Source organism: Thermobia domestica, chromosome 9 (genome assembly GCF_964235325.1).
Source record: "Thermobia domestica chromosome 9, izTheDome1.hap1.1, whole genome shotgun sequence".
Taxonomy (NCBI): Eukaryota; Metazoa; Arthropoda; class Insecta; order Zygentoma; family Lepismatidae; genus Thermobia; species Thermobia domestica.
Window position 1 is genome coordinate 263,292,999 of NC_137462.1, and position 25,550 is coordinate 263,318,548.

General features: G+C 36.7%; 1 protein-coding gene across 6 annotated transcripts in view; it reads left to right on the plus strand.

Annotated features, from left to right (window-relative positions):
- Nucleotides 1-25,550, plus strand: part of SPR (G protein-coupled sex peptide receptor) — a 2,424,528-nt gene that overhangs the window by 1,672,714 nt on the left and 726,264 nt on the right. For all 6 annotated transcript variants that reach the window (XM_081726000.1, XM_081725998.1, XM_081726002.1 and 3 more), the window contains one exon: nucleotides 23,343-23,432. The gene's annotated coding sequence lies outside the window, so the exon portion shown is untranslated. The remainder of the gene's footprint in view (nucleotides 1-23,342; nucleotides 23,433-25,550) is intronic.

Genomic DNA, 25,550 nt, shown 5'->3' on the forward strand with positions numbered 1-25,550 from the left:
TCACCGTTTTGTCTAAGTTTCAGCTTATCCGAGGTAGGCTTGGTCCCAATTACCTCGGATAATCACGAGTCAACTGTGTATCTTTACTTTGCATTTTCTATCAATGCGTGTATCTTATATATATATATATATATATATATATATATATATATATATATATATATATATATATATATATATATATATATAAAATACAAGACTCTACAGGGACTATTACCTTACATTTACAATAATGCATAACTCCTAAGTAATTTAAACTTCTACAGTGACTCCGGTGTAAATTATCTGTATGATCCAAGTTCGACAACAACATTGCTATAGCCGATGCCAAAATGCTGATTATTACAATTTTGAAATAGATTATGATTTTTGAATTTATTTAATGTCCTAGCTTAAAAGAGAACCCCCACTACTAGAGGCTATAATAATACCCCGTAATGAAATTTCAAAGGTGAAAATTTGCTTTGAAATTGAAATTCTATGGTGTTGATATCGACTTAGTGTTCACCTCTCATGTACATGCTTTTCTTGTCTTTCGCTTGGTATCACTCCTGCAATGGGTATTTAAATCTCCACCCTGCCTCTGCTAGTTTATTAGAATTTTATAATTGTACGAAATCAACCTTATTTTCCCATTTAGATAGCTATTGCGTTCTCTTCTAAAATTTAACCAACTAGTAAATAGTCAAACTAGCTATACTTTGGCTACTGTAGACATGTCAATGAGTTACTTTCATTCAAAAGATTAATAAATAAACATGAATCAAACAAAACAAACAATTAAGGTTTGTGCTCAGTCATCAGCGTATACTCGAGTAACTCTTAAACTTACAGTACGTATAAACTTAAGTATGAAATATATTTTATGGTTGTGCGACGTGTACTCCCATATATTCACTATTATACCTCTGATTCAAATATAAAGCAACTAGTTTCACTTTTATATGTTTCCAACATACTGTATTGCACTGATTATTTGGGGGTATCGATGAAAGGCTTATGGAAAAATGGAAATAGGTGTACTTGGTATTTATTTATCTAGAAAAGGTTTTTGATCGTGTGAATTGGGAATTCTTGTTGGTAGTTTTAAAGAAGACTGAGTTGGAATGGAAAGATCAAGTACTCGTAAGAAACTTATATATGAACCAATAAGTAAGTGTTAGAATAGGGAAGGAAGTGAAAAAGGAGAGTGCAATTGGAAGGGAAGTTCGACAAGAATGGTCTCTCTCGCCAACAATATTTAATATCTATCTAGAGGAGATAGTTAAAGAGCCTACGTGATCAGAACGGCATTTCAGTAGGAGGTAGAATGATTAGATGTTTTTTTGGTTTGTAGATGATATTCACTTGTGGTTGAATCTGAAGGGAATATCAATAAGATGTTGAAAAACTTGAGGAAGGGCTGTGGAGAATATAAGATCAAAAGCCATGGTGATTGGAACGAAGAGGTCGGTGTCAAATGTAGAAGTAGGAGGGAAGAGAATACAACAGGTGACTAGTTTTCGATACCGGGTAGTATTTATTAGTGATGATATGAAATGCAAACGTGAAATAAAAGCAAGGATAGGAATAGCGAAAGAAGCCTTTAAAAGGAAGTAAAGTCTGTTTTGTGGGATGTTGAACAAAGAGTTTAAAAGAAATCAATAAAATGCTTTGTGTTGACTATTGTATCTAAACAGAAAGATCGTACGTGAAGACAAAGAGGTTAATGGAAGACCATGGAGTGTAAAAGATCCTTAGTTGCACCAAGTGACCTGCCAATAATGGCAGAATATCTATGATGCTGATGATGAACATATTGTTGTATTTTACATTTCTGCATCAGCAAAACTTACCTTATGCTTTAGGGACCTAGATAATGATCACCACAAAAAACAAAGCACGCAAGGAGGTAACATGTGTTAACGGTAGAGTCCTCCTTTTGATACAGAAGGCTTCTGGTTTAATCCAAGTATATCTAAGTTTCTGGTTGGTAGGATATTCGTAGGTTTTCCCGGGATTTTTCTATTTAATTCCTGTATATTCATCGACCAATTCATTCATCATTCACTTGCGTCCATCATTCGTCTCCTTTAGACTAAATACCATAATCATGAGATTAAATATTTAATTTCAATTTTCAAAATTCCTATTCTGAATATTACTGTCCAATAATAATGTTCTGTCATTAGAATCGTTGTTTTAGCCACCTCCATTAGGTTCATATTTTCAGTTTCTTATTAGGTTACCTCAAGGTATCTTCACCATGTAATTCCAATCTATAGACCTACATAATATCCTTTATTCTCCATACTGATTTCTTTCAAGTAAATGCTATTATCTGAAGCAGAAATGATCCAATGTGACGATTTGTATACTTTAAATGTCATCGGTTTACAACAACAACAACAACAAAAAACATAATAGTACTAAATCAACTAATTTCTTCCCCATTTCGAGTAATTATTTTTGTAAAGAAAAGATCGAATTCTTGAAAAACTTTCAAAATTGATCCCGATAACTAAACCAGATTTTTCATGAAAATACATTTTAGAAAGTAAACTTAGTATTTCTATGTAAAAAGAATTTTTGTTCTGAGGCACCATCGGGGCATTATGTATAATATACAAATGTACTGATTTCTTGTAATAAACGTTTTAGTCCCTCCCCCCATTTCTAAAATTCCTCACATATGACACTGAACAATTATTACTGAAATATTTATTTTGAATTACGATCAAAATTAAAATAAGTATTTTCAAGAAAACATCGTGCAAAGAAGATCCACCTCCATAAGTAAATTAGCCGTTTTGTATTCTTTCACAAAAGAGAAACAAATTTTTTATACAGTAGAATTATTCATGGAATATATACTTACAGAATATCAAAATAAAATAACCTGAATTATTTCGAGAAAATAGTTATGAAAATCTTCATGACTATGAATGCACTTCTGCTGGATTTTTTTCAGTGAAATGTCTTGCACCATGATATAAAATTCCTTACGAAACAAATATTGATTTATTAATTACAAACCCTTTGCTCCGTTTTCGGAAAAAGTTCAACTTTCTAGCCTCGACTTTCAGTAAGTAACTCTCTATTTTAAGGCTAGGAAGAGCATTCAAAAAATCACTGAAGAATTTTATAAATGCTTTCCAGTTCAAAATTTGACCACAATAAGTTGAGTGTTAGTGACTCTATACGTGTGCACACACACACATCGGGACAAATAGACAGACATCCAAAATACACCTTTTACGTAGCATGTAGGGATCATAAAGCTTGTCTTTCTCTTCAAATTTGGAATGCCATTTTTCTTCACTATCATAAAACTTCCTTGTCTTATCTTTTGAAACTAAAAATCATTTCAGCTCAGATAATAGCGTAACAGTAAGCTGGTACGAAGCTGCTAAAAATCTGTGTTCTCTTTCCCTCTACTTCCATCATCCTGGTGTATGAAACAGTCCCAGTATACTATATTTCGTTGCTTTTTGTTGAGGGGTACCAAAGAAACCGTGGGATATCATTATTTTTTTGCTTCTTCTCTCCATTATTATGTATTACAAAGGTCATGCTATACAAATTAGTTTTTACACGTACAGTAGTTAAAGTAGATGTAAAAAATTTTATTTCTGTATGACAAATTCGGTGATACATACTCAGAGTATTAACTTGAGAAACACAACAGAAGAAAATTATACTTACATTTTTTTAAAATTTACGTTCTTGAGAAAAATATAGAAGATTAGTATTTGTTCTCTCTTTCATAAAATTGAGTAACGAGTAAATTGAGTTAATAATAATAATAATAATAATAATAATAATAATAATAATAATAATATAATTAACGAGGAATTACGCCTTATTGAAACTATAGTTGGAGCCGCCGTGGCTCAGTGGTAGAGCGTTCACCTCTGGTGCATGGGGTCCTTAGTTCGATCCCAGCTTTGTTTTGGACAAACACCGTGTGCATAGGTTTTCTTCGAGTTCTCCCGTTTCCTCTCACTTTCTTCATTCCACCACTTCGTTCATTTCTCATCATCACTGTCTCCTTTAGTCTAGCCGGCATAACCGTGGAACGTAAAACTTAAAAAGATTTCATTGCATTTGAAACTATAGGAAACAATTTTAATTATCTTAGGAAAACTATACACCCTTGCGGTCATAAACTTCCTGCTTGCTTTATTATTATTATTATTAAAGTAAAGCACAATTTTCAACGCTGCGACTATGAGATAGATCTACAGGTGAAATCTGAACCACCGTCATTTATTCAATATTTTCCCACCGAGAATCGAACCTGAGATGTCCCAAATGCATTCGCACTCACCGTTAGAACTCATGAAGGACTACGTGTGGCATTAAAAGTGATGAGAATCAATTATATACGCACAAAATGCAGGGGACATTTCACTATGAATTTAGGATATTTTAAGCAATAGACAGTCTCATATCTTGGGGCAAATAAAGAAAAAGGAATAGACCTGTCACCTGAGGTATTGTTTGGAACAAAATTTCGTATTTACGAGTGTATCTTTATTGAAATATGATTATGTAATGTTTACGTGTTTCAAAATGAGCACATGCAAAAAGCTTTTAACTGAATGTACTGGAGATAAAGAAATTTCAAAGATTAAAGTTCTTCTGAAAGTAGCTTTGTCATTCAGCGAATAAATCTGGCAACGCTGCATTTCGTCTTGAACCATACGATCTATCATTGGTTACGCGAGGCCTCCCGGGAGTCGAAACGAATCCACAGCTCTCGACAGAAGGGGAACAGAAAGGCTTCACGAACCGTGATCGTCGTTTATTTTCTTACATATCAAGGAAAAGATTAAAGTCCCTCAAGTAATAAAAAATTGGAAAAAGATAAGGAGAATCTCGACTGTGAGAGAAAGTTTGTGGAAATAAAAAAAGAGTAAAAAAAAGACACAAAATAGAAAGTTTTTCATGTCTTTTTTTGTAAAACAGGAAAGAGTAAAGTGTTGAATGGACCTATTTGGTAAAAGTGTCAGACACTTTCATCGTTTCTACTGAAAGAAAATAATTCTCTTGAAGTATTTTTTTTCTTGTTTTAACGAAAGAAACCAGTAAAAAGGAACTTAATTTACGCTTACAAAACACCGCTTTGTTTATGCTTGTGTGAGTTTCGTTAAACCACAAATTTTCAAAGGACAAGGGCAACATTTAAAACTTTTTCGTTAACTGCGTAGATCGGTGAAAGTTTTGTGGGTGTCTATTGCGATCTAAATTTCCTGCATAATTCTGCTGTTGAGTAATTCTCTTCAGTCGCTCAGCAATAATGAGTGTACAGACCGTACTTGTGCTTTTGACAGTATCTTCCTATGGATTGACAAACTTGAACATAATTTTTGACATTGTTCAGGAAATGACATTCTCTTTGTCAAAATTTAATTCAAATAAGTCGATACGCTTTAAAGTTACTGATATTAAAAACTAAGGGATATGCGTAACTTTTTAAGATCTCAAAACTATTCTATATGTAAATGGTTATGTCCGTCCATTCTTCTGCCAATAGTTGTCAGATTAAAAACGAGAAATCTTTTCTTTCCTTATATATATTATGGATTTCCAGTTGTAGGAATAAGTTATTCACCTTTATCTCTGTAATAAAACTGGAGTACTTCCGCAGAAAATCCAACGAGTGACTTAGGTTTGCGTGGAAATCTCAGATGTTGGGGTAGCCACTGGTTTCCCTGAAGTGTTAGCATCAAATACAAATGGAACAGGAAATCAGAGTGGAACGCTATCTTTTTAGGTAATCCTTAGCACCGACAGTAGAAATCTGGAATCGGGAATTATTCTCTCATTCAAAGGTTGGATGGCTCCCTAAATCAAGCAGAACGATCTTCCTTGCAGTTTATACAATCCGACTTCTTCAATGTGCGAGGTACTGCACCATCACTTTTGTGACCAGAATTCACACACAATATCCATCGCATTAGGACTATGAAAGTAGGTACGCACTTTAAGACGATAATAGCCAACCTTAACGTACTAAAGAAATGTAGGAAGACAGAAAATAAGAATCATTGACTGTGTTGCAACGGGTTCTGCTGACTTCTTGGTTTTGATCCGAGTTACTTTGACGACATACAGGGTGAGTCAAAAATTCCTGGATAACCCTATAATTTGAAACCGCAAGGGAACAAATGAAGTACATACGACAACTGATATTCGGTGCGGTGCGTAACGTTTGGCATGTATGTCGATCATTCAAGTTGATTTTTTTAATTGGAAGGGGGATATGTGACATATTAAATAACACTAGCTCAAGCTCACGAATGTTTTTTGTCAATGGAGGGTTCGGGAGTTGTGAAGGCCCAAAGCTGGCAAATTACCTCTCACGTGAGTGCTACAACACAGCCCACTCGTGGTGTTCATCCCATGCAATGTATAACTGTAGTCGCCACAACCACTTTACACACGGAGAATAATGTTGGATGAAATTTGATCAGTGGCGTGCTGGATACGTGCCTCAAGGTATCTCAAATCGCGGATTCTCTAAGCATACAAAATCCGGCTTCAAAGTATAAGGGTGTCCAAGGACTGTTGACACACCCTGTATTGATTAGCTAACTCCATTTTGATCTCTTCTTCGGAGAGGTTCAGATTCTAACATGAAATTTCTCTGCGATTGACATTCAGTAGACGGTGGGTTCTACTGTGTTGAAAAGTGGTCCAATGCTCCCTAATTTATGTAGCTTCCCTGTCTGCTTTCAGCTTACTGCTCCTCTCGAAAGATGTGTCACATCTGTCTTTCACTTGTCAAGCACTGTAACTAATTACTTTACTAATGGCAAAAGGATTTAGCCTTTGATTGCACTCAAACGGCTAGAATCGCTACTGCCACTTTCCACTGTACCTTGTTCTTTAATTACGGAATAGCAAACCATAGAATTAGCCATACTTGTCTTTTCCTCTAGATCTGCATGAACAGAGATATCCTGTTCTGACTTTTGAATTTTGAACATCTTTCGGAGAAGTCTGGTCTCGAAGAATTTGAAGATTTACCATTAAATTGTTTATTATTATTATTATTATTATTATTATTATTATTATTATTATTATTATTATTATTATTTAACCTTACCACATGCCGTGCCATATATGGCACATACGATACCCCTTTTTCATTTTAGCTTTTTTCTGATTTATCAAAGGCATCAAATGACTGTTTTGTCTGCTGTGTGAGATATTGACGTGTATGAATAAAAGATCTTGATGTCATCTGGCATGTTCTTTGTGAGTTGTAAGTGTGTCATATATGACACTTACTTATTTTTCCTCGAAATTAAGTGAAAAATCTAAAATTCAAGTTTTAATTCATTTTTTAAGTTCCCATATGAGGGTTTCCAATACTGATTATATTTTAATGACTTTGGAATGACTTTGGTAGATTTGCTAAAAGAAAAAAAATCATGCAGAAAGGGGTTAACATGTTCATATTTTTTTAAAATGCTCGTGGTCGCTGTAACACAACACCGGAGCGTTCGCAGGGCGAACTAATGCTACTCTCCTAGCAATCACGTTGCCAGCCTTTACCATAGGATCATTGTGTGGGGCGACTAGTCAAAGCGAATTGGAGTAGCAGCAATAACACCATTTCCATCGAGAAAAAACACAGCCGTGCAAGCTAGAAAAGACCAACGACAAAATAAACTGTAATGAATGGAAAGACAGCCCTCATCAACCCAAAACAGATACAAATTTTACAAAATGTTGTAGAATCTTTTAGACTTCGTTTTCGGGCTTTTTAAGATACAACAGAACGAACAAAAGAATCGCTAGATACACACAATAGCAGGTCAGGACAAGTGCACGTCTCAGTCCGAAGAAACTATGTAGTTATTACCATCTTTTCAGACTCCCATCAACCGTTCTTAAGTCCGGCAGGGACATTCGCGATTTAGAGGGCACGCAAGGAGTATATCAGATAAAAGAAATGATTACACAATTCATAGAAATGAAGCTGTTTCCTAAATGAACCAGCTTCCTTGCGATTAGGATCCAAAAGGGATTAAAATGGGAGATTGCAGTAGCTTTACACTACTTCAGATTTTAGTATAGGGATAAATGCGGAAATGGAATATATTTTTGAGACGCTGAACCAATATCAAATATCCGTTTCCCGCTATCCGTTACAGTGTTCTATGACAATCAATGCTGAAATCGAAAATAGTGGATTTCTGTCATTTCTAGTTACAATAGGAGGATTAGAGAGAAGGTAAAACTTATAGCTGATTCGCACATAGGGTGCTGTGCCATGCTGTTCCCCTGTCGTACTCCGTCCATGTCACGGCCGTGACCATTCACACATACCGTGCCGAGCTGCTGCTTTCTACACCATTCCCCAAGGTGGATTGCAAGGAGGAAAGCTTCGTGTCGCTTCGTGTGCTCTGAAGAAAGCCGAAGATTCTCTGCCGACAAGCCACGGCAGGACTTGGTTCTCTTTAAGACGGCCTGTCGAGCACGGTATGAGAACGGCACAGGCAAGGCACGTCATATGTGAGTTAAAGAAAACACAATGCAGTGAATTTTCAGTGTCAAAGTCTGAGAAGAAAATTAATGTATTACGGCGTGGACGGGGTACGGCATAGGAAGGGCACACTATGTATGAATTAATCTTTACAGATTCGTTAAATCCGTATCAACAGTCCGTTTCTCACTAGTTTTAATCCCTGTTGTATGTACTAAACAGACATACGGCCATAACTGTTCTCTAAGATTCGCTATACTTCTGCATAGTTTAACTTGAATCCTTCAAGTGTGCGTAGGTTTTCTCGGGGTTCTGCCTTTCCTCCTACTTTCTTCATTCCGCCATTTCATTCACTACTCCTCATCACTGTCTTCTTTAGCCTAACCGCCATAAACGTGGGACGTAAAACTCAAAGATTTCATTTTTCATTTTTTGAATCCTTCAAATAAATCAAGCCAAAATTTAAAAAAAAAACTGTGACGTTTATACCATGTAAAGAAATTTGGTTTGTATGAGAGGACCTTTTTCAATTAATACTGAAACCGGAAGTAGTAATAGATTTTGCTAATTCCGGTTTTAATAAAGATTGGAGCAGAGATGGGATATATTCTTGGAACGCTTTAATTGTTTCCAGAAATCTACTTCCTTACCTTTATTACCGTGTTTACTGTATAGTAATGATGAACCTTACAACCAGAAGTAGTGGTTTCTGGAACTTCTGATTTGAATATAGGGAAGGGGGTAGAGTACTAATTATTTTTCAAAAGCTAACAATTTTTCTTTTGCCAGTTTTTCGTAAGTGGAAAGAGATAATGAAATGTAACTTACCTCAGTAATAGATAATGTTATTCTGCACCCGCAAATACGAGTCGGAAGAATTTTTAGTGTTGCCATCCATAGAAATTGCAGTGTAACCAGAGAATTTGAATTACCTAAAAATCTAGGTTATGGCAGCGACTGGAAAAATGAACTCAACGGCAATTGATGACTTATCATACTTTCTGTGTTCCTTGTTAACTATTTTTTTAAAATAATATTTTATTTATTTTGTAATAACTTATTTATTCTGTAATAACTTATGTTAGTTATTACAAAGTAAATACAAATATTATTTGAAAAGTAGTTAACAAGGAACACAAAAAGTAGCAGAGTACATGATATTGAAATAATGAGGAAAGTCATAGGAAGGTAAAGCTAGGGCGAAATATCCTTATGTGTTGCGTTTATTGACTATGAGAAACGTTTTGATTTGGTGGGAACATCGGTAGTTATTAATGTTCTTAAAGCAAGTGATGTAGAAGACATTTCTATAGAAGTTATAAATAATATCTATATGGAAGCCTATGCATAGGAGGTATTCTAATGGGGGATATCAAAACTTACGCCAAAAATAGAGTATCGTAGGAACTGTTAAAGTCAGAGATACGAAACATAGTATACAAACTCTTCGTTAATAATAAGTGAACACACATCAGATTTTCTTATATAAAAAAACTGGTCTTATGAGGGAAATAGGGGTACAATTTCTATAACTATTTGTAAATATATCAAAGAGTAATCGTCGATGCTTGTCTCACTATCACGGCAAAATAGATCATTGAAATGAAATTGTTCTTTCTTTAACGTCCCACGATTATACCGTTAGGCTAAGGGAGACGATGATAATGATGATGAAAGAATATGTGGAATGAGAATGTGGGAGGAAACGTAATTACCTGAAAAACCCCATGGACACTATGTTGACCAACAAAAATGGATCAATTGAACATAGAACTTGGTTCATGCCAGGTTTCTGTTATATTAAAATGCGCGTCCTAATGGAGGAAGAGGTCATTTAAAATCTGTACCGAAAATATAGTATCACATTTGCATCTCATGTTATGGAACTATTAACACTCGATACACAAACAACTTTTAAAAAACTGATCATGTGATCCAACATTTTCAAAGATTCAACTTTTACAGGCAAGTATCATTCATAAAAATATATTAATTTGGTATTCTGTGTTCATAGAACGGGAAAAGAGATGAAATGTTAGAAGCGTTTAAAATCAATTTTTGTACTAACGTCTCGATTGACTTGGGCCTTGATACTTTCTCTTTAATTGAAAGACGTATTGTGCGGCGGAATGATCTAAATTGTATTACAAAGAATAACTGCTGAACCCTCCGAAATGCATTTTTGAGCATAGTTAACGGTTTGCTCGAACTGAGTTTTCTTCATTTCACTTTGGCTCAAATACGGATTATAAGGTAGAGTGGAGCAGGAAGGGTGTTCAAATATGCTTTCTAAATATTTTCCAGAAAAATAAATTAAGGTTTCCTACCCTCACGTGTAAACAAATACTATAAACACATGCTTCAAATTACGAACACGTGTTATTGTGTTCAGAACATAATCACCAGCAGGCGGTGAAAGGAGTATACGAGGAAGGCACGAAGTTGGTTCGGAAGGTAACCGAAGACAGCCGAACCTCTCCTTATGGACCTCCCCTTCAGAGGACATCCATAAAAGAGGAGCTCTATTGTATAGGGACATCAGTTCTAATGCTAATCGCTAATCTTCCTAAACTATCTCTCGAGACCTACGGAGATATCCTTAAATCCCAATTCCTGAAGTCGCCATGGGCAAAAGGGTTTTCTTCTACCTACTCCGAAGGCTGCAATGAGCAAAGGAGTAACCCTTAACTACACTATATCCTGAATCTGAGATGAGTAAGGGAGATATCCTTTGAGTGAGCATCCGACGCCGCTTTGGGCTAAGACATGACCTTTTGAATCTGAAGCCACTTTTCGTGTGCTGAATTTTATCTCCACACTGGAAAAGATCTTATAATCTTTGTATTATTTAGAAGAATCTTGTACATTTTACAAGGCGTGAAGGATTCCTAAACTTCCTATTAGACTCTACCAAGCAAAATACTGGAATATTCTTCCCATGTAGGCATTTTGGTTAAAAGTGTACAGTGTATATAGAAAACCTACAATATTTCAGATCAATTCTTGGTGTTTATAATAGTTTACACTTCTTTTCTTTGTTTTCAGTTTTTATACTTGATTAAACAACATTAGTTACGTTCAGGATCATTACCAAGTGTTCACGCAGCTTCATTCGTGGCCGCGTAACGTAAACCATTTTTCAAGATTATTTCTGTTTTCTTTGGCTGAGATCGGTAAAATTGACTTCTATCCATTTTGTTGCATCTCTCAAGGTGAGCTTGTTAAGAAGAGAAACACGGTTAAGAAACAATTCGAGCAAAATATGAAGCTTAGGTAAAACAATTACCAGTTTCGTCTTTATTTCTGTGACTGTTATCAGCAAGTTAGGTTATATTTTCGTGTTCACTGAAGCCAGAAACGTATAAACGGACGTGTTACATACAATAAGAGCTTCATGTAAATAATAATATTTCCACTATATGTGTACAGCAGTTAGAATGCACGTAACCTATACAGATAAGATCGGGAAACAATTCTTTCCTTGCACTGAAGTGTATTTGTCAATAGCATAGAAACTTCTCTTACTTTTGATACTAATTCACGAATGTTAACCAAACTCACATTTGAAGACGTCATTTCATTGCTTCTTAGCTCTACGTTTATTCTATTTGTTTGGAAATACTTTTGTGTTGATTGAGTTATGAAGCTTTGTATGTACAGCTTTTCACTTTAAATTTGGAAATGAAATCTTAAAGTTTTACTTCCCACGGTTATGCCGGTTAGGCTAAAGGAGACGGTGATGAGAGATGAGTGAAATGGTGGAATGAAGAAAGTGGGAGGAAACGGGAGAACCCCGAGAAAACCCACGAGCACGGTGTTTGACCACCACAAAGTCCACACGGCGTGAGCTGGAATCAAACCAGGGACCCCAAGCACCGGAAGTGAACGCTCTACCACTGAGCCACCGCGCCCCCTAGTTTAAATTTGGAATCTGAACAACAGCAGTGTATTCAATGATCTCTTATCGGGATTTGAACCCAAGACCTTGCGGATTAAAGGCACTAACACTACCACTAGACCAGCAAGAAGGACTACTCTTCTGCACAGAGGTACTCGCAAGATTTTTTAAAAGGGGAGAAAAAGACTAATTTTAAATGTTAATTCACACATAGTGTGTCTTACCCATCCCGTGGCCCATTAAATTTCTTTTAAGACTTTGACATTGAAATTTCATTCGGATGCCTTTTTAAATTCTCACATGACGTGCCGTGTCTGTGACTTTGGTACGTCATGCCCCGACAGGTCGCCTTGAACAGAAACCATCCCGGTCGTGACTCGACGGCCGCGATGCTTCGACTTTCCTCGGAGTACTCGAAACAGCACGAAGTAGACCCTCTTTGCAATCCATCTTGGGAAATGGTGCTGAAAACAGTAACGGGATAGGACGACACGGTAAATCAGTAAGGGAGGCAAAAGGTCGACACAAACAGAGTCGCGAATATAAGAAACTTTGAGGAACGCGTGCAGATAATACACCACACAAATAGCAAATTATTTACGGACATATCCTTAAGAGCATGAACTACAGTTAATATTTTTTCTGTGGTTATATAATATAAAGGTAACCAAGAAAGTCCCGTCGCTTTTTGTGGAGGTCTGTGTTCCATTGGCCCTCACACCGTGAGTTGAATGCGAATGAAGATAAAGCGAAGGTCAGCTATTGGAGTGGACATATCCAACATACTACCTGGTAGTGACAGTTCATATACACGTGAACTTGCGTCAGGACAGAGTGAACATGGGACCTCCACAGAGCGTCATACGGGCGTCTATGCTGTACGAGTTTAAACTGGGGTCAAACTGTACTGTAGCGGGGTCGAAGATATGCCACGCCTTTGGTAAGAGTGTGGTGACTACGTGGACAGTGCAGCGATGGTTTAACAAGTTTAAGGATGGTGACGAAACACTCAAAGACGCAAAATGTGCCGGAAGACCAACACACGTACATAATGAAGATGTTCAGGCAGCAGTTGAGGCGAACAGTGGACAGACGTGTGAGGAACTGGTACTACAATTCAGTGTGAGTGGAGAAACCATTCTGTAGTACCTCCATCAACTTGGGAACCACTACAAGTTGGGTCGATGGGTCCCACATGATTTGACTCCGCGCCAGAAGGCAACGCGAACAGATACTTGTGTTTCGTTGCTGTCCCGTCTGAGGAAGAATCCATTTCTGGACAGGGTGTTAACATGTGATGAGAAGTGGATCCTGTACGAAGCTCCACGAAGCCATCATCGTTGGTTTGAATTCCATGAATTGTTTCCAAAACAGCCAAAATCAGCACTGTTCCAGAAGGTTCTCCTGTGTGTTTGCCGGACTGCTACCATCTGGTCAGAGCATCAATGCCACTGTATACTGTCAGCAGTTGAATCATGTTGAAGAAAAGCTCAAAACTCTAGCCAGTACTTCTGAATCGCAAAAGGGTCCACCTGTTACAGGACAACATAATCCCAGGTGGCTAGGATGTGTCCCGGGACAAATTCTACACTTTAGATGGTTCGCGGACATTGCACCGTCCGACTATCACCTGTTCCATTCCTTGGACAATCGCCTTAGAGGATGCCAGTTCAAATTCCTAGTAGAGGTGCAAAATGCACTTAATACCTTCTTTGCTTCACGGCCCACCAAGTTGTACCGCTATGGAATCCATGGCCTTCCAGAACATTGGTAGAAGATCGTCGATGCTGATGTGGACTATTTTTTATCTTCCATTTACGTCTTATGTGACATATCGATGTTTGAAGATGATGGGTGAAAAGCGACAGAACTTTCTTAGTTACTTTTATATGTGTGAGAGCAAATGTATTAGGATGTTTTAACATGTATTCCGAAGAACTGAACATTCTTCGAAAACCCGGAGGGTATCTTCCCCCTTAACCCCCTCGCTGCAGGCAGCCATAGTTCAGTATATTTGTCATTGTTCTGGTACTGTTTTTAAATCTACATTTTGTTCTGTCCGTTGAACACGTTGTTGTGCTGTACAACGAACAAAATTGTCACTCCTTTCTCTTCATTCTATAACCTGATACATGGACATTTGAAACACTATAATTTAGTGATCTCAGATTTCTTTTTTACTGACACTACTGATCGAGCACATCATCACGACACATGTAACAGTATAAAATTTACTTTTAAATTCTAAAATTTCACGACATACTAGTTTGTCGCGACACATTTGCTATAATTAAACATCATTTGAAACTACTTTTATAAAACTATGCAGTGCAAAAAGATATTTTTCTTAGTTTACTAGTTTACACTCTTAAGCTGATCATAAAATTTTGGCCACCACGTTTTCACATTTGTTTTCAAAATGTTAAGAAAACAATGAGCGATGCAAATTTAACCTATTTTTGGCTAAATCCAGCCTATTTAAAAAGGCATTTAGCCATACTAACTAACTAACTCTATGGCCTATGGAACCCGGAGGTTCAATGCCGCGTTCACAAAAGCTCTCCACTGACTTCTATCCTTAGCTAACTGCATCCAGTTTCTACTCTGTATTCCAATCTCTGCGAGATCCATCTTAATATTGTCCTCCCATCTGCGCCTAGGTCTTCCTAATGGTCGTTTTCCGATTGGTCTTCCAGTCAAGACTTTGAAAGCGTCTCTACTTTCTTCCATTCTAGCTATATGACCCGCCCATCTAAGCCTCCTAGACTTGATGACCCCAACAATGTTGGGTAAACCGTGTAAATTATGTAGTTCCTCGTTATGAAGTTTCCGCCATTCCCCATTCCCGTTCCTCTTGGGTCCAAATATTCGTCTCAGGATCTTGTTCTCAAATACATTCAGTCTATATTCTTCCCTCAGAGTAAGTGACCATGTTTCGCAGCCGTACAGAACTACAGGCATGATTATCGTTTTGTATATTTTAAGTTTCAAATTCCTCGACAGAATTCGCGACGACAAGAGATTTTGAACCGAATAGTAACACGAATTCCCTGCTTTTAGTCAACATTTAATTTCTCCGTGAATATGATTTAGCCATACTAACTAACTAACTCTAACTAAACTAACTAACTCTATGGCCTATGGAACCCGGAGGTTCAGTGCCGCGTTCACAAAAGCTCTCCACTGACTTCTATCCTTAGCTAATTGGATCCAGTTTCTACTTTGTATTCCTATCTCTGCGAGATCCATCTTAATATTATCCTCCCATCTGCGCCTAGGTCTTCCTAATGGTCGTTTTCCTATGGGTCTACCAGTCAAGACTTTGAAAGCATTTCTACTTTCTTCCATTCTAGCTACATGACCTGCCCACCTAAGCCTCCTAGACTTGACGACCCTAACAATGTTGGGTAAACCGTATAAAGTATGTAGTTCCTCGTTATGAAGCTTTCGCCATTCCCCATTCTCGTTCCTCTTGGGTCCGAATATTCTTCTCAGGATCCTGTTCTCAAATACTTTCAGTCTATGTTCTTCCCTCAGAGTAAGCGACCATGTTTCGCAACCATACAGAACAACAGGCATGATTATCGTTTTATATATTTTAAGCTTCAAATTCCTCGACAGAATTCGCGACGACAAGAGATTTTGAACCGAATAGTAACACGAATTCCCTGCTTTTAGTCGACATTTAATTTCTTCGTGAATATGATTTTCGTCTGTTAATATTGATCCTAAATATTTGAAAGTATCCACTTTATCAAAAGTATTATTTAATATTTTAACGCCTCCACAATTTGCCGTATTACGGCCCCGACGCACTTCCATGTATTTAGTTTTCTCTGCATTTACTTCTAAACCCATATCCCTGCAAGCGTTTAATAATATCTCTGCATTTATTTCTACTGTTCTCCTATCATCCCCTATTAAATTTACATCATCAGCATATGCCATAACCTGGTGAATGCCGTTCAACTCTAGGCCCTGGTTGCTATCTTTGATTTTTCTTATGGCGTATTCCAGCACAAAGTTAAATAATAATGGCGACAACGCATCTCCTTGTTTCAGGCCATTTTCGACGTGGAAGCTCGTGGACAAAAATTTTCCTACCCGGACTTTACTTTGGGATTCACTTAAACATATCTTAATTAATCTAATTAGCTTTCTCGGTATTCCAAGCTCTGTAAGAACGTTGTATAATGTTTCTCTCCTAACCGAGTCGTAAGCCTTTCTAAAATCAATAAATAGTTGATGTACCGGGGTATTGTATTCCCACTTCTTTTCGAGTATTTGGCGAATGGTAAATATTTGGTCGATAGTTGATCGATTTCGTCTAAATCCGCACTGATAATCTCCAATAATTTCATCTGCGTATGGGGTCAGTCTTGCTAACAGAATATTTGAAAGGATTTTATAGGATGTTGACAGAAGAGAAATGCCTCGATAATTATTACAGTCAGTTTTGTCGCCTTTCTTGTGAATTGGAACAATGATTGACTCTTTCCACTCTTGTGGCAATTCTTCCTTGTTCCAGATAAGGAGAATGAGTTTGTGTCTCTTGTTCCACAATTTTTCGCCTCCAGCTAAAATTAACTCAGCCGGAATTTCATCTACACCCGGAGATTTGTGTTTCTTTAATTTTATTTATAGCGGCTTCCACTTCTATTCGATTGGGTTCTGGAATATACATTTCTGCGGTGTGTATCTCCTTTTCTCCACGCACATTAGTTTTTGGCTGCGTGTTCAGCAAATCGTCAAAGAAATCTTTCCATCTATTTAAAAGGCTATCCGTATCAGTGAGAACTGTCCCGTCAGATTTCTTTAATATATAAGCACGAGGTGTATAGCCTTTCTTAAATTCGCTGATCCCCTTATACATGTCCCGAATATTTTTATTTTTACTATTATCTTCAAGTTCCTTAATTTTAGCTTTCAAAAAATCCCGTTTCTTTGTTCTAAAAGTTTTGGAAGTTTCCCGCCTGATATCTGCGAAATTTTGTGTAGTTATTTCATTCGGATTTTGTAGCCACCGTAATTTTGCCTGTTTTCTCTTCTCTGCTAGTTTAATGCATTCTTGGTCGAACCATGGTTTGTTCCTACGTATTTCCGCGTGTCCCAATTTTTCTATTGCTGAACTTTTAATGCTATCTCTAATTTCACTTCAAGTATCCTCAACACTAGTGCACTCCGAGTCTTCTAAAACCGAGAATCTATTCGAAACTTCAATCTGGTATTCCTCTCTTACCTGGCTCCCTTCTAATTTCTTTAAATTAAATCTCTCCGTTTTCGGACATTGAGTATTACCTTTATTCAACGATAATCTCTCCCGTATTATCGCTGCTACCAGGTAGTGATCAGTGTCACAATCAGCCCCTCTAAACGACCGGACGTCAATTATGCTAGATTGTCTTCTTCTATCTACTAAAACGTGATCAATTTGATTATGTGTTTTTCCGTCTGGTGATGTCCAAGTGTATTTATGAACGTCGCGATGTGGGAATTTTGTACTCTTCACGATTAGGTTTTTGGATGTTGCAAAGTTCACGAGTCTAACACCGTTGTCATTACTTTCCTTATGCAAACTTTCGTTCCCTATAATCGGTTTGAAAATATCCTCTCGTCCTACCTTCGCATTGAAATCCCCTAATAGAATCTTCATATGGTATCGCGGGAGTTGGTCAAATATCCGTTCCACTTCTTCGTAAAAACTATCTTTTATATCGTCACCCTTATCTTCAGTTGGAGCATGTACATTTAAAACAATAATATCACACCACCGTCCCTTAAGAGTAATAAAAGAAATTCTGTCAGTAACAAATTCAACCCGTTTAATTGCTGGTAATATTCGTTTGTGAACGAAAAACCCTGTTCCTAACTGGTGATTTTTATTTCCTTCCCCGTAAAAGAACGTAAAATTTCCGGAATTCTCACATCCATTTCCTTCCCACCTAACTTCCTGAACTCCTACTAAGTCCATCCTGTATTTCTCTAACTCACTCGTTACAGATTTTAACGCGCCTGCCCTATAAAGACTTCTAATATTCCATGTTCCAAATCTCATGTCCATTTTCTTTTGCTGATGTCGTGCCAAGTTATCAGTCCTTGTCCGAGGCTTTTGTGAATGTTTCTGAACAAGTACCTTTTTTTTACAGGATGAGGGTGTTAGCCTTACCCAAACCCCCAAGCTGGAGGACCACTCCTAGTCGTCTGTCCGCGACTGCTTATTCAGTATATTCGCAGCTAACCTCTATATCTAGAGGCCTTCTCCTCGATCCGCAACCTGAGGACGCGCCATGCCGTGGTGACAGGAACCCACGTTACACGGATGATTTAGCCATACAAATCCACAAAATATTTATAGCATTAAATATAGCTTATTTTATGAAAATCTATTGCCATTTTTGGCTTTTTATTAGGTGTTAATTCTAAAAATACTTTCTCTTTAAAAATAAAGCGTAAGTTTTAAAAATTAGCGTATTTGTCATTTATATATTATCGTTTTAATTGATTTCTTTAGACAGAAGGTATTTCATTATACAACAAACACTTCTTTCACATTCTTCTTGTCTCTTCCCACCCATAGATTTATAACTACTTAATAATACTTACCGACTGAGAAAGAATTTTAATGTGGCTCCAGTAACGGCCTCGTTTACTCCTTTTTGGTTATTTTAATTTTCGTATTTCATTGCAAGAATGAAATTTTCTAATACAAATTTAGAAAACTGTTCGGTTTTTCAAGCCTTAAAGATTGTTTTCGTTCATTAAAGGAAACAAATAGGATACCTAATTAGCTTGAATTCTAAATTGGGTTATAAATTACATGTATCATTGTTTTTGTAACCTCATGTGTGGTGATATGTCCTTTAACCTGTTTTTAAAGTTACGGAACCGTTCTTTAAAATAAAGTGGTTCATTAGCTTGAAAACTTTCAATGCAATCATGAGGATTCATGTGGGTGTAGGAAGAAATAAGAAGTGTTTGTACGGACTATGGCCTGTCGAAAGAAGTACTACTGAAAATTGGAATAATGGCAGTCTACAAAGACACAACCAATCCACAATCCAACAATGGCGCATCTAGTTCCAGCGCCTCGGCTAACTGCGACGTTATCGATGATGACATTTCAATTCAACTGATAATATGACTGTTGATGTTGATGGATTTTTAATGTAATTTTAAGTCATGTATGTTGCTTGGTAGTCTTCAGCAAATAAAGCTCAACATTTCAAATTTTACTATAACTCACTTATAATCCTACACACAAAATAGGGTTTAAAATCTACAATGTGGGTTATAGGTTAGCAGTTCAAAATCTAGTTTTTTTTTTTTTTTTTTTTTTGGCGTAAAACCTTTAACCTTTCTTTTTTCAAAAGTTGTTGACAACACTGAAAACAATTGTCCAAAGGCGTTATCAATAGAAAGATCTCGTTGATCTGAACGAAATAAGATACAAGTGAGAAGGCGTGCATCCAGAAATTTTTGTTCGGAAGGATCCGAGCTTTGGGATATTCAAGCTATTAAGGCAAAAGCGAAAGTAAACATATCGCCTTCAAGCTTATCATAACATTAGCAAGAGGGCACCACTCAGTTTGGTTAACAAGATACACCAACCAGGCCGGTAGCCAGCCCAAAAATGTAGGGGGTGGGGCCGGTAGAAGTTAGGGGGGCCGACCCAACAGTATTATAGTTTGCACCCATATTATAGTTCATTTGCAAGCCTACCGTGAAAATTTTAGGAGGCACAGTAAAAATTCAGGGGGGGGGGCGGCCCACCCTAGCCCTCCGTGGATACGTGCCTGACACTAACCATCACTCATTAACTATTAAACTTTTATTTTCAATTATGTTTCCAGAGTTGTACATATTTCTTTTCAATAAATCTAAAATTTCTCTGCGTGATTATTTAGCACTTAGAAAGTTTTGCTTTACTGAAAACATTAGTTTTTTCTTTTTCCTTCGTTGCTCTTTGGATACATTGAGACCCCAGATATTTTGAGACATTATAGGTTTATACAATAAACTGGGAAGAATAAAAATCATTTAGCCACAGTTGACATTTTTTGTCTGAAACAAGATAATATTCTCGCATAACTTTCGAGAAGTCGTGTGAACCACCAAGCAGCGTCTCGGGTATCGCCAGTGGTACACATACTGCAGGATAAGAAACTATGCTCTACAATATTTTGTGCACACATAATTCGTACACAGATAAAACTAGTTTTCAGCTAAAAGCGATTTAATATTATTCAAGGTTGGGGCCAGTCGATAGTTTTTATCTTCTGGTGTCATGAGTCATGCCACAAGTTCTAAAAGCAAACAATGAGTAGAAATCCTAAAATGTGTTCACCATCATTGGTCTCAACAGGGGTACAAGTGTACCCCAACACAAATTTTTGCAATCAGAAACATCGTTATTTGTGGCTTCCATAATATTGGTATGTTAGTTTATGTTGGGTTGTGCTTTGTTAGGTTATGTTGGTTTTGTTAGTGTAGGTTAGTTTAGGATAAGTTTAGGTAGGTTAGGTTAGGAAACGAACATATGTTTATACACTATAGAACTGTATTAATTTCGTAATATTTTTGTGGCAGGAAAGAATGCAATATTGAAATATAAATGCAATATTGCAACGATATATTGCAAGAGGCTCTAATATCATCTGTTCTTTATTATGTTCTTTACAATAATTAAATACTTGAAACAAATATGGTAACATAGACACCCAAGGAGATGCAAATGTACCCCCCGTATAGTTTTAGCCACATGGGTAAGCAGATCACGTTGCAATATAATTGTTATTAAGGAAATAAATTTCCTTGCATTCCGGTCCACAATGTAAAGAACGCTAGTCAACCTCGGGTGCCTGTATCATAAAATATACAGTAAAACATATGTATGGAGTACATTTGTACCTCCCTTGGGTAGAAATGTTGGTTAAAAGATAAAATAACAGTTCTTGACCATCTGTAAAAGCTATAAACTGCAGGAGTCCAAAAATCATCTAACTTTACACGTTCTAAAATTAAAAACCTACAACCTAGAATATAAATTCTTGAAGTATGTGAAGTCCTAAATCTAGCTGTATTAATTTCTAAACTGCTGAAGGCTTACAATTTAGAAGGTATTTTGGAATTTTTATGACAGCTACAGTTGAGAACTCCAACGTCACCTGACTATCTCTTCGTTATTCGTAGTATTCGACTCAGCACTCCGTACGTTGTCCATTTTATTGCTGATGATAATAATATTTCATAATTCAACTATAATAAGGTATCGTTATGTTTCCATCTGTGGAATATTTAATCAGTAATGCCACACTGTTGTAATCAGTAGTGCCATATATATATAGGGTGTTTCAAAACAACACCTACAACATTTGGGATATGATTTCTGCCACCAAGATAAGACAAAAAGTATAAACCAATCTGAGCGCATAAATGCTTCCTTTCGGAGTTATAGCCTACCGAAAACATGAAAAAATAAACTTTAAAGGTCCATAGCTGGAAAGCAGTGGGACCTACAGTAGTCGGGTCAAGATTTCACTTAGGAACAAGTATGTGTCCTATCCAAATATCCAAGTTTCACAATTACAGACAGTACTTCCGCAACAATTTCCATAGAGATAGTAGTTCAAATTATATACTCTAGCGAAACTCCCTCTATAAAAATTGTTGCGTGAGTACCTTAGGGTTCTGAAACATGTATTTTTGGATAGTACACGAATTAGTTCCTAAGTAAAATATTGGCCTGAATAAAGTAGGTCCCAGTGTTTTGGACGTATGGACCTTTTAAAGTTCATTTTTTTTATGTTTCCACCAGCCTTTAACCCCGAAAGGAAGTATTTGTGCACCCAGGTTGGTCTATACTGTTTGTCTTATCGTGGTGTCAGGACAGGAATCATATCCCAAACGTTGTCGGTGCTGTTTTGAAACACTATATATACAATATAATATAATATAATATAATATAATATAATATAATATAATATAATATAATATAATATATAATATAATATAATATATAATATAATATAATAATGTGTGTGTATGATATGTAATATGTAATACCTTTTACACTGTAATAAGCACACCAACTGATCAAACAATTTTAAACAGAAATTCAACATAAACTTACGATTAATTATCCTACTCTGTTTTCAAATCTTTAGCAATAAAATTTACTTCATTAATCATAAATTGCCAGCTTTACGTGGGCTTACATTTAAAATGTTTATTTATAAGTAACCCATAGTTTCAAATTACTATTTTGTTTACTCTTTTTTATGATATTGTACTCATTTTTGCTTCCTAGTGTCCATTACTTTTGTGCATAACATTATGTCATGTTTTGGAAGACTATTTATGCTCATGAATGTACCAAACGATTCATCAAACGTCCCGCATCATAAAAATAGTATTAACGTGCTCGTCATAAATGCACACGTTATACACACACAGACACAATCTGTCAAACTGTACAAGAAGCTCATATGCATACGTTCTCAATACGCCACACACACACACATACATATACATATGTCTATTTGTATTTGTATAGGTGTCTGTTAAACGTATGGTTAGTAAAAAGACAGTTTCTTGTGATGTCAGTCAGTCAGTATACATTCCTACCTCTTGCTCTGTTTCTCGTTTGGTGTGTCTGGCATGTACTCACATGCATGCTCTACCGTATGTGTTTTCTCTGATATTGCAAATATATATACGTGTGTGAGAGAGTGTGTGGTCTGCATTTGAATCCAACGTATTCTCTTATCGGGCGCTCTATAATCACGACTTGAAATCTAACAATGGCTTTTCTCGCGTTTTACGACTTAATGGAATGTACGTGTGGTTAAAGATAATATTGAGAAGCAGAAAATATTGAACGTAAACACAAGTAAAAGTGTGTGTATATAAGAAATATATATATAAGTTTCTTCAATGGTTAAAGTGTTTATTTTCTTTCTTCCTTAGGTGCGTGTGTTTTGTGCAGAAGAGGAACGTGAAAGGATAGTAATTATAACAGTGAACACGGATTTCTTCTTTTTTCTTCTTCGATAACAGGTAAGATGATACATTTCTTCCTTTTGCAGTTAATTTTACGAATGAATGTATTCATCGAAACATTGTGGTTTAAATGCCTATGGAACTTTGGTAGATTGAGTTACTATGATTAGATGACGGGGAGTGGTGTTACTCTTGAGGGGGCCGCGGTGGCTCAGTGGTTGAGCGGTCATCTCTGGTGCATGGGGACCCTGGTTCACTCCCAGCTCGCGCCAAGTGCACTTTGTTGTAGACAAACACCTTGTGTGTGGATTTTCTCAGGGTTCTACCGTTTCCTCCCACCTTCTTCATTCCACCATTTCATTCATTTCTCATCCTCATCGTCTCCTTTAGCCTACCCAGCATAACCGTGAGACGTAAACCTTAATGATTTCATTTCATTTTCCATCACTCTTCAAGTCGATGACAGGGTGAACCGGGTTCACTTCCAGGTCATCATATATATGAAAAGGTAGTATATGGATAGGTAGGTAGATAGATATGACTAACTGTTTTAGAAAATAAACCACACAAGATAAGACAAAAGCAGATTTTTTTTCTGGATACCACAAGTGACAAGTGCAGATCTACACAGTATTCTAATGCAAGATGGTGTGACGAAATTGGGTAGCACTGCGAATAACTTGGAAACGAATTATCCAAGATAGATGATTGGAAAGGCCTTAATCCAGCAATGGATCGACAATTGTTGAGAATGGTATATATGCGTTTCAAGTATAAATCACTACACTCATATGATCCCAGTTCTCATTCTTGAGCATTTGAGATTAAGAAATAAATGATATACCTTGTTCTGAGAAATTATTTGTTCAACCCTGTAGCTGTAAGAATTTCTGAAAACAAAGATAGTTAAACTAATATTTACTGTTCCTGGGTATAACTGGGTAAAATTTACTGTTATGTCTGCAAAATCAACATATTTCAATGTGAATCGGCTGAAAAGCATCACTGATGACGGGAGTCGAATTTAGATACATTTGTATCTTAGGCTATCTCTATAATTCATGAACAGCTCTCTCCTCGTCAAAAATTGCACTATAACTTAAAATATACTTTTACTTGCCGAATTGCAACATCATGATTATAATGTCTATTCTGCTTTAATATATGAAGGGAGTTGTAAACTTTGTTCGAGCGTTTAGACTTCACATAATCTACTATGATCAATTTGTCATCGGTAATGGGTCTTGGATTTAGTCACGACAACAGTTTCAGTGTTCACGACAGTATTACCCAAAATGAAATATATATATATATACAGATTATTTTGTAATCTAGAAATAGCCACATGAGAAGCCTCTAGTCCAAATAAATTAATCCTTTGGGGGGTACAACATGTGCTACCCGGGGCTGTGAGGTGAACAGCATAAGATTTCTCCTTATTTGTCTTAGGGTCATTTTGGAAGATATGGGCCATCTTGAGTGCACCGGCGTAGTTCATGGTCTTGTTGAAAACTAGACTTACTGTTGTAAAAAGAAACCTCCACAAGCTATGACCAACCACATGACTTTAAATTGTGTCTTTGTCAACATTACTAGCCTGAATGTCGCTGCTTCTTAATTTAACAAACCATTTCTCCAATTATCTCGCGATGTTGAACCAACAAAAAGAGAGCTGTGCGTGAATGGGTAATCAGAACTCGAGAGCAAGCGAAAATCATTTGTTTACATGCAAGAACTATACGGCATATTTGTCAAAGAGTCGTTTTAATGGAATTCTTTACTCTGAACTGACTCTGCTCTTCTCTGTGGGTTAGTGGTTAGCAGGTATGCCTGTGATTCATAAGATCTCGAGTTTGATTTTCCGGTGGGAGAGCACCACACACACTACAATAACTTAGGTCCATCTTTAAATTGTAGCCTTCATCCTATATTGCCTCATCGCTAGTAGATAATAAAGTCCAAATTAACCCGGATCCACCCATTTTTTATATGTGTGAAAAGATACATCAATTCTTTTCACGTGGAAGTTAAAGTCAATTTACGTTGACACTAGCACCGCTATTAGCATAACAACCGATATAACTGATTGACGCATCCCTAGAGCAAAGCAACGTTGACACTAGCACCACTATTAGCATAACAAGTGATGTAACTGATTGACGGAATCCTAGAGCA